General features: G+C 34.0%; 1 protein-coding gene across 1 annotated transcript in view; it reads left to right on the top strand.

The window, feature by feature from the left end:
- The window catches only part of LOC144964198 (integrin alpha-PS1-like), a 96,948-nt gene extending 87,330 nt beyond the window's left edge, over positions 1-9,618 (top strand). Inside the window, exon 27 of the mRNA XM_078898180.1 lies at positions 9,203-9,618. The gene's annotated coding sequence lies outside the window, so the exon portion shown is untranslated. The remainder of the gene's footprint in view (positions 1-9,202) is intronic.
- Positions 9,619-10,726: the final 1,108 nt, after the last annotated feature.

Here is a 10,726-nt window from a genome sequence, read left to right on the forward strand (position 1 = left end):
ATGAACTCATTGGAAAAAAAAAAACTAACACTAACACGAGAAACTTACTGGAGTTTACTGAATATTATTTCTCTCTCTCTCTCTCTCTCTCTCTCTCTCTCTCTCTCTCTCTCTTCTCTCTCCTCTCTCTCTCTTCCTCTCTTCTCTCTCTCTCTCTCTCTCTCTCTTTCCTCTCTCTCTCTCTCTCTCTCTCTCCTCTCTCTCTCTCTCTCTCTCTCTCTCTCTCTCTCTCTCTCTCTCTCTCTCTCTCTCTCTCGTTTATTTTTGTTTGTATTTGTTAACCATTATTCACACTGCCTTATAGATATTATTAATATATAATGCAATTTAATTTTAATTTTGAACATGCCTATAGCAATACATATATTTTATGAAATGGTAAAACATGTGACTACTAGTAACTTTATTCCTAATGCGGGATCTGCTGTGTAGGACAGAGATAATGTCTAAGAATTATTTAACAAGGTAACTGCTGTCTTCTGGAAAGACACGTATTTAAAGATTTGGTCAGAAAACTCGTCTTTTGAATATCAATCAATTTAAATGACCCTCATCTTGGAAAAACTCTCAAACCTGGAACTTTGCGAGGTCTCGGATTTGAGAGTTTTTTTTTGCCAAGTTGAGGGTTATTTAAATGGATTGATATTTGAAGGACCAGTTTCCTGGCCAAATTTTTTTTCAAAATACGTGTCTTTCCAGGGTACAGCAGTTAACTGGTTCTGGCAGAGAATTTTGAGAACTGTTTGTGGTTCATTCATGGTTTAGATTTTAACTCGTTAAAAAAAATTAATCTTTATTGTTTGTATCTGATTATCTATATCATTGCTGTCAGTCGCATGGGACATTGGCGTAATCCTTTCGTATTCAGATTATTTTTAGGAAGTAGATAATGAGATCCACATATTATGGCCATGTCAATCATCTTTTAATGATGGATGTCAACATACTATTAATGTCTACAGTCACCATTTTATTCTCTATGACTCTCACAAATATATTCACTTAGAGACTATTTCATAGGTCAAGAAAATTCTTCCCAAAAAATCGAGTTTTCATTGACTGGGAAGTGAATGTGGAGACCTGAGGTCTGTGATTGATACTAACCGAGGAAGGCTAATTTTTTAAATTTTTTTTTGTCCTTAGTCTGGTACTGTATTAATTAAACATAAAATTTCTTACTTTCAGCATGAAGATTTTTTTGCTGTTGAGTACTCTGGCATGATTTTAGTCTAAGTAAATTTCTCAATTTACTCTAGTAACTTATTCGGAATGAATTTCAGGCAATTGTATATACGTGTAAATAGTCTGTTTAGAATTTAAGAGTTTTTAATGCTTTATTTAATAAATAATATTTACATATTTATATTTGTACAATGAATTCTGTGCTACCTTGAATAATCAGGTCGGAGGTATATGCAAATCTTATACTGTGATTGAATAAGTGTATAAGGCTCAGAAGATGTGTCTGTGTATCTAAGTTTTTTTTTATTATGTGCAACACTGCTTAAACATCATTACTTGTGTCTGTGGCTGTGACTTCTCATACGGAGGGTCAGTGAAATCGTCACGTTGATTTTTCTATTCCTTTGCATCTGTTTTCTCTTTTCACATTGTTTTCTGTTCAATCCTTGTATAAAGTCTTGCCCTAAGCTTGACTGGGATCCCTCATTGAAAGGAATGAAGTTAAACATATATTTATTTGTATTGTTTGTTTTTTGATAGGAAGGGGGTGGGAGGAGGGGGGGGGGGGATTATCTTTATTTTTTACATTTAAGTCATCCTATGATATTCATATTTTATTGTGAATGAATTGATACATTGTACTAATTATGAGAATTCAGCGTTTTATATTTGGCGCCAGACTAGGACACATACTAAAAAAAGATTTCTCCTGAGATCTACTTCCTTTCTGTTTGCACGAGTTACATTGCCTTACTTTTCCATGGGAGCTTGTATTGTAAATGCCGCCAAACTCAAAATCTAAAAAATAAATTTTGATTAAACTGATGCTGATATGACTTGAAAATGTCACAGTTACCATAAAAGTGAACTTAAAAAAGAAAAAAGAACTCACATAAGCATCGATACTGACTTAAATTGACATATTTTCAATGTCAAGGTAAGTAACTGAATGCAGGTGATGAAATGTCTTTTAAGCTCTAAGACGCTTTATCCTAAATAATTTGTAACATTGGAATTATTTTAGATTAGACTATTTTGGTGCTATTTGAATTTGCTGGAATTATGAAGCCGTCCTTCTGCGGAGTCCTTAGCTGAGAAGGAAACTGTCAAATGTTTAGTATTAGTTCTGAGAGATGATTTTTTCCTTGTAAATCATCTTTCTGTGATGTATTGATAGTTATGTATTCTGTTTTGGATAAGTTTGTAAACATTTGAGTGTATTCCTCATGGTGGAATCCTCTGTTAGTGTCTTGATGAGAATTTTAGGTGATCTCAAACTAAGTACATTGATGGTATTCTCTTGGAATCTACACCTGTTCCCTATTTGAACCAAACCCCTTTGTCTTACTTTTTATCATGTCCTTTTAATCGTAATTGTAGAATCTTTTCGCTATTACTGGTGCTGAAATGACCTAAATGTGTTGCCAGCGCCGTAAAACCCTTAAAAACAAACAAAACATAGGCCGTCCCTGGGTATCAGAATCATGAGTGAGGGATCATTTTGAGAATAGGTAGCACAACTTGGACATGAGTGAGTCTTTAAGATCTCAGTACTTAACTCATGCTACTCCATCATTCTGACTCTAGTATTCTCTGTTTCATCCATTTAATGCTATACTAAATTACTCACAACATCCACCAGCCGGATATAACATACCAACATACAAAACTATGTGTAACCTTAATCGTTTATCGTATGATTGATACATTTTAGTGAGAACTACTCATAAAAATGGCTGGCTAAAAACAACAAAGAGCTAAGTTATGTCAATTTCGTTCCTTCTATACAAAACTTGAGTTGTGGATGTTCTATATCAGTTTTTAAAAGGGGGTTTTATTTGTTTTTATTTTATTTTTACCATTGGGATGTGATGGTTTGGATTACATTGACAATATCGAAAAATATAAAAATTGTTTTTATGTAAGTTTTCTTTATATATAATATATATATATATATATATATATATATATATATATATATATATATATATATATATATATATATATATATATATATATATATATATATATATATATAAAGCATTTAATTGTGTCTCAAGTGATCCAAAAATAAAATCTCCAACCATTTCAAATACACAATATTTATAGATAGAAGTTGAAAAAGCTTCTGATTATATTGATGAAAGTATATCAGCCTAAATACAAAATGAATTGATATAGAGATGATGATTGGAGTTTAATCTGTTCACTGCTGTACTCAGGAAAAACATGTATTCAAGTGGGCAGGGAGATACATGCTGTGTCTTCTATCCCCCAATACTCGTTTTCCAATTGTTTCCTGTCATTGTCTTGGAATGAGATTACTTAGTTTTGTCCTGATCCTTGCCGGAGTTCCTTGGCTGGGAGGGAAACAGTCGAATGTATAGTTATAGTTTTGGGAGATGATATTTTTTTCCTTGTAAATCATCTCTCTGTTATGCATTGTATTATGTTTAGTTTAAATATTATATTATATGATTGGTAAACATTTGAGTGTATTCCTCTTAGTTGGGACCTGTGTTTGTGTCTGGATGAGACTTTTAGGTGATCTCAAACTAAGTACTTTGACGGTGTGCTCTTGGAATCTACATCTGTTCCCTATTTGTTCCCAGTTCCCCTTTGTCTTACCTTTTCTTTTGTGCTTTAATTGTAATTCTAGAACTTTTTACTATCCCATTTTCTTCCTTTTTACTGGCGCTGATATGACCTTAATGTGTTGCAAGCGCCGTAAAACCCTTAAAAACAAACAAAACATGTATTCAAAAATTTGGTCAGAAAACTCATCCTTCATATATCGATCGAGTTAAATGACCCTCATCGTGGCAAAAAATCTCAAACCTGGGACATCATGAGGCTCCAGGTTTGAGACTTTTTGCCAAGATGAGGGTGATTTAAATCGATTGATATTTGAAGGAGAAGTTTTCTGACCAAATTTTTAAATGAATGCTTTTGCTGAGTACGGCAGTTAACAGGTTAATGGGGGAAAAAAATAATTTTATCTTTGGGTCAGCTGAGACATTCAAAAAAAAGAAGTTCTGTATTATACCATTGAAATGCATATATTATATCATGCTTCGCTTTGCTTACGCTTCGCCGTGAGTGCGACCTTGAGATCCACTCTCCACAATGTACAGGCTTTTATTTATCTCCCTTGCTTTCCTTTGCTTGCTTGCTTGCTTGCTTATTGTAGCTAATAATCATAATAACCCGTCACGTGTTGAATGGTTAAGCTTTTCTGTTGACTACGTTTGCTTTGTACTTTATATCTTTGAATGTAGAGAATTTTTGTTATCGTTATGAATTTTTATAATATATATTTTAAAATATTTGCTTGAAATGAGAACACATTCATATGCACAATCACTACTGCTGCCAGTGCTGTCACCAGTCACCATCAGCAGTATGTGCCAATACTGCCATCCCTCTCCTTGATGTCCTTGCAATCAACTCTTGGTATCACTGCTAATTTTACTACAATATTTAACCATATTACAACTTTTGTGGGGAAAACCTTGGCTTCCTCTTTTGGAATTACTGGTTTTGCATCAAACAAGAAAGAAAAAAGAAGATATGTTTCCAACCAACTTGTATTTTTATAGATCAGTTTTTCGTTACATGTTCTCTACTTGACATATTATATATTATTTATTTGTAACATGATAATTTTTGAGTCCGTATAATATACGGACTCAAAAATTATCATGTTACAAATAAAAAAGAATATTATTTCAATGTATTTAAGTCAATATTTTCTAATAATTCCAACCTTTCAAAATAAAGTTCCAGGACTTTCATTACCTTTTTAGTTGAAGTTTCTGTAATACATTTTTTTGACAAGTCATTTCAACTTGATACTACAACTTTGCCAAACTCTGGAAAAACCCATATTGTAAAATTTGGCCAGAAAACTCAACCTTCAAATATCGATCGATTTAAATGACCCTCATCTTGCCAAAACTCTCAAACCTGGGACTTTGCGAAGTCCCAGGTTTGAGAGTTGTTGCCAAGATGAGGGTCATTTAAATCAATCAATATTTGAAGGCCGAGTTTTCTGGCCAAATTTTACAGTATGGGTTTTTCCAGAGGACGACAGAACTGCCATAGATAATTATTGTTCCTGTTGCACAGCATTCCAATTTAACAATATCATAAATTTATTAACATCTCCCTCATTTCATGTTTATTTGCCTTTATAATTTTATGCTATACAACCATTATGTAACCCTTGTCATACATGTAGTTCAGTGATAAAATGCCAATGCCACCATTTCACATTTTATAGCATTCGTATATGTACATAATAATATTCTCCGTATTTTGATATGGAGCTGCATTTACCATCAGGTTTACACACGGTGTGTTATCTAATATTTTTAGTTTTATTCTTTTTTTCTTTGTGCTAGACGGTTGTGAAAGCTGCTAGTGATAATTTCAAATATTTGTAAATGAAATGTTTTATCTTTATCTTTATTATTATTATTATTATTATTATTATTATTATTATTATTATTATTATTATTATTGTCATTATTATCATTACAACAATATACCAGATCCTTACTGTAATCCACTGCTATTCATAATTCGATTTATTTTGAAAATGTGCGCCATCAACCCATATTATAACCTTAATAATGAATGAATGTAATGCCATAATTGCTTTCCTTTTATAATCTACATGTTGTGTGAAATAGTCCTGTCATTTCTTGGCTTTGAAGTGAAAGCTGGGTGGGGTTCCTGACCTCCCATAGTGGGCAGGGAGGTACATACTGTGTCTTCTATCCCCTTAAATATGTTTTCCAACATGCTCTCTGTCTTTGTCTTGGAATGAGATAACTTGGTTTTGTTCTGGCCCTGGCTGGGAGGGAAACAGTCAAATGCATAGTTATTGTTTTGGGAGATGATATTTTTTTCCTTGTAAATCATCTCTCTTTTACTGTTATGTATTATTATATTTATTTTGAATGTATAATGTAAGCATTTGAGTGTATTACTCTTTGTTGGATCTTGTGCTTGTGTCTGGATGGGAATTTTTGGTGATCTCAAACTAAGTACATTGGTGGTTTGCTCTTGGAATCTACATCTGATCTCTATTTGTTCCCAGTTCCCCTTTGTCTTACTTTCTCTTGGGTGTTTTAACTGTAATTCTAGAACTTTTTACTATCCCATTTTCTTCCTTTTTACTGGCGCTGATATAACCTAAATGTGTTGCAAGCGCCGTAAAACCCTTAAAAACCTTTTAAAAACCCTTTGAAGTGAAAGGGACAGTAATCTGAGGTGACTAAGGCCGCTAGGGGAAGGACGGATTTTGTTCAAATGACTACCTTTGTCATCCTGTATGGCCTCAACCACCCTACATTGCGATTAAAAGGGATGAACGTATACCTGAGGATTTTTACGCTAACTTCATATAATATGTGTGTGTGTGTGTGTGTGTGTGTGTGTGTGTGTGTGTGTGTGTGTGTGTGTGTGTGTGTGTAGAATGATTATCACCATCAGGTTTGGACAGACAGCAAGTCATAAGATATCAGTGAATTTGAGATTTTCTGCATTGAAAGAATACAGAAATGTTTAACCGGGTATAAGAGAACCACTTCATATGTCTGAGAATAAGGACATCTTTGCTTGGTGGTTTGTTTTGCTAGCTTGATTGTATGTGCTTCAAGTACGTGTTTGGTTTACTGTTGTGATTTTGGATGAATTCTATTCCAATTGTTTTGAAAAAGAATTATGGAGTGATGAAAAAGACATTTAGCACGATTTATTATATGATAAACTTTTTTGGGATTTTTTTGCAGGGAAAGATTGAAATTTTCATCCCAAATTACAACATGGAGTTATGGAACTGTATCAATATAGAAAGTAAACTCTTGATGTGCTTGTTTTTCGATTAAATTGATAAGTAAAGGTTTGTCATGGCGCCCAATATCATTAAGTATTACATACACATATCAATTGTCATTTTTCTTTTCATTCTAGTGTTGTAAGCTTGTAGGGTAGGAGCACTAGACCATTTCGTGTTGATTATTGCGGTCAACACTCCCATCCCTTCTATCTCCCTATTTATTCATCAAACTTCCTGTTCTTGTTCTGTGATTAGACTACTTGGTTTTGCTTCAGTCATTTCAGAATCACCCACCTAAACGTCAGCTGTCAAATTTATGTTTTGATTCTCCACCCCCCACGCTCCCAAAGTAGAGGTTAATATCTTTTATAAAAATCACCTCTTCCTGGCTTGGGCCTAGATTTTAAAATAGGCACATTGGTGGACTGGCTCGTGGAATTTACTGTTCCCGATTTGAACCAGTCTTGCCTTTTCTTTGGTGCTTTTAACTTCAGATCTACAACTTCACTTTATCATTTACCTTTTTACTGGTGCTTAAATGACCTAATAGTGTCGAAAGCCTTGTAAAACCTCTATACCATAACAGAAGAAGAAAAAAAAAAGGAGAAAAAAAGCAAAACAAAAGAATGGCTCTTGGACTTTTGTAGTCAGTTTGAACCAGGTCCATATATGCCTTACTTTTTCTTTGGCGCTAAGCTGTTGATCTACGTATAGTTTTTAGACTGTCTTTTCATGTTCGTTTCTCTCCTGGCAATGATACGACCTTAGGGGCAACCCAAACGTTTTTAAACCTCTAACACAAAATGGAAAAAAAAATGAACTATTGCAATGAACTATTCAGTAGTTGATAGGTATTTATTTTAAGATCTTAATATATAATATTAAACTTCACATATTTATAATATTCCTTAGAGCTGGTGACTCCCATAGTGGGCAGGGAGGTACATGCTGTGTCTTCTATCCCCCTGTACCCGTTTTCCAATTGTTTCCTGTCATTGTCTTGGAATGAGATTACTTAGTTTTGTCCTGACCCCGGCCGGGGTTCCTTGGCTGTGAGGGAAACAGTCGAATGTATAGTTATAGTTTTGGGAGATGATATTTTTTTCCTTGTAAATCATCTCTCTGTTATGCATTGTATTATGTTTAGTTTACATATTATATTATATGATTTGTAAACATTTGAGTGTATTCCTCTTAGTTGGGACCTGTGCTTGTGTCTGGATGAGACTTTTAGGTGATCTCAAACCAAGTACTTTGACGGTGTGCTCTTGGAATCTACATCTGTTCCCTATTTGAACCAATTCCCCTTTGTCTCACCTTTTCTTTTGTGCTTTAATTGTAATTCTAGAACTTTTTACTATCCCATTTTCTTCCTTTTTACTGGCGCTGATATAACCTTAATGTGTTGCAAGCGCCGTAAAACCCTTAAAAACATTAAAAACAAAACATTAGAGCTGGTGATGTTTGAGTTATTGCTCGTGGATTTGGAGTAAGTAGTTTGTGCTTTTTTTTCTTTCTTTCATATTCTTCCCTCAATGACACAATCTTACAGTATTGAGTGTCTCGCCTTGATTACACTGTACGGGACAAATGTAACATTCTATCACCCTGTAATTTACCTACTACATCTATTTTTTTTTTTAATGTAGTTTGTAAGATTTTATTTCTATCTTAATTATTTTTTTCACTACAGTTTTCATGTTAGACAAATATTTAATAGAATAAATAAGTAAAAAATATGTTAAATCTAAGTAAATAAATGAATAAGTTTTTAAAATATGCTTGTGTATCGTTGCTTTGTATTGGACATGTGTTGCATTCGTGAAATGTATTGCGATTTGAATTCACCATACCTACATCTATTTTACTCTATAATATTTTTAAAATTAAATTTTCGAAGTTTTATGAAACAAATTAGAAATGTAGTGATTTTGTTGAATTGATCTAAGCCTGAATAGTTGAGTATGCAGGGAAATAGTGTTAGCAGTGGTAATACGAGATGTTTTCTATTTGTTCTTTTTTTTTTTTTTAAATATAGAAACGAGTGTGTGAGTAATCTTGGTGATGAATATTAATTTGTGTTTGGTCAAAATGTTATGCTTTTACTTTGAATTGGACCAAAATTGAATGTAATATTTTAGAGAGAGTGAGAGAGAGAGAGAGGAGGAAAGGAAGATGAAAGAGAGAGAGAGAGAGAGAGGTGGGGGGGGGGGGGTGTAAGGAACGATTCGAGCTCCCACTCTTGTTCAGTCGTCAACAAAAATAGCGCATGAGAGTATAGGTATTCTTACTGGATTTATAAATGGATGGTCAAAGTTGACAAGTGTCTTTTTATTTATTTTTTTTTTTTAAAGAGTGACTATGTTTGTTTGTGACAATAATTATTGTATGAAAGTGCGAAAATTCCTTCCTAATTCCTAGACACACATGGGTGCTTTCATTACTCCTCAGCTATTTGATGTATGAATAAAAATTACTATTCAAATAACCATAACAAGAATTATAATAACAATATCATTTATCCCTTGTTCTTGTTCTCATAAATCCTTGAAATAAAAAATGTTTTAAAAAATCATTATGAAACCATCAAATGATCTTGATTGTTTTGTTTATACATATTAACTCTCTCTCTCTCTCTCTCTCTCTCTCTCTCTCTCTCTCTCTCTCTCTCTCTCTCTCTCTCTATCCCTCTATCTCATTTCCCCCCCCCCCCCTTCTCCCAATGATGGACAGGGAAGCACTTGCTGTGTCTTCTATACCCCTAAAGCAGATTTCCAACATGCTTTCTGTCTTTATCTTGGAATGCGGTTACTTGGTTTTGTCCTCGCTCAGGGAGGAAAACAGTCAAATGTAGAGTTCTAGTTTTGAGAGATGATGTAATTTTTTCCCTTGTAAATCATCTCTCTGTTATGCGCTGTATTATTTTGTTTTTTTGAACATAATATATATATATGTGTGTGTGATTTGTAAACATTTGAGTGTGTTCCTCTTAGTGGGGACTTATGCTTGTGTCAGGATGAGACATTCAGGTAATCTCAAACTAAGTACACTGATAGTGCCCTCCCTATTTGAACTAATTCCCCTTTGTCTCATTTTTACCACTGGGTGGGGTTCCAGATCTCCCATAGTGGAAAGGGAGGTACTTGCTGCACTTCTATCCCCCTGCATCTGTTTTCCAATCGCTTTCTGTCTTTGTCTCGGAATGAGATTACTTGGTTTTGTCCTGACCCTGACCGGAGTCCTTAGCTGGAAGGGAAACAGTCGAATGTATAGTTATAGTTTTGGGAGATGATATATTTTTTCCTTGTAAATCATCTCTCATGATTTGTAAACATTTGAGTGTATTCCTCTTAGTGGGATCTTATGCTGATGTTTGGGTGAGACTTTTAGGTTATCTCAAACTAAGTATACGGAAAGTGTGCTCTTGGAATCTACATCTGTTCCCAATTTGAACCATTCCCCTTTGTCTTACTTTTTCCTCAAGTCCTTTTAATTGTACATCTCGAATATTTTTGCTTTCCAATTTTCTTCCATTTTACTGGCGCTGATATAACCTAAATGTGTTGCAAGCGCCCTAAAACTCTTAAAAACAATAAACTTCACTTTTACTTGGGTATTTTAATTGTAATTCAAGAACTGTTTACCATCCTATTTTCTTCATTTTTACTGACGCTGACATGACCTAAATGTGTTGCAAGC

This window comes from Berghia stephanieae, chromosome 2 (assembly GCF_034508935.2).
Source record: "Berghia stephanieae isolate SIO BIC M18660-M18661 chromosome 2, UCSD_Bste_1.3, whole genome shotgun sequence".
Lineage (NCBI taxonomy): Eukaryota > Metazoa > Mollusca > Gastropoda > Nudibranchia > Aeolidiidae > Berghia > Berghia stephanieae.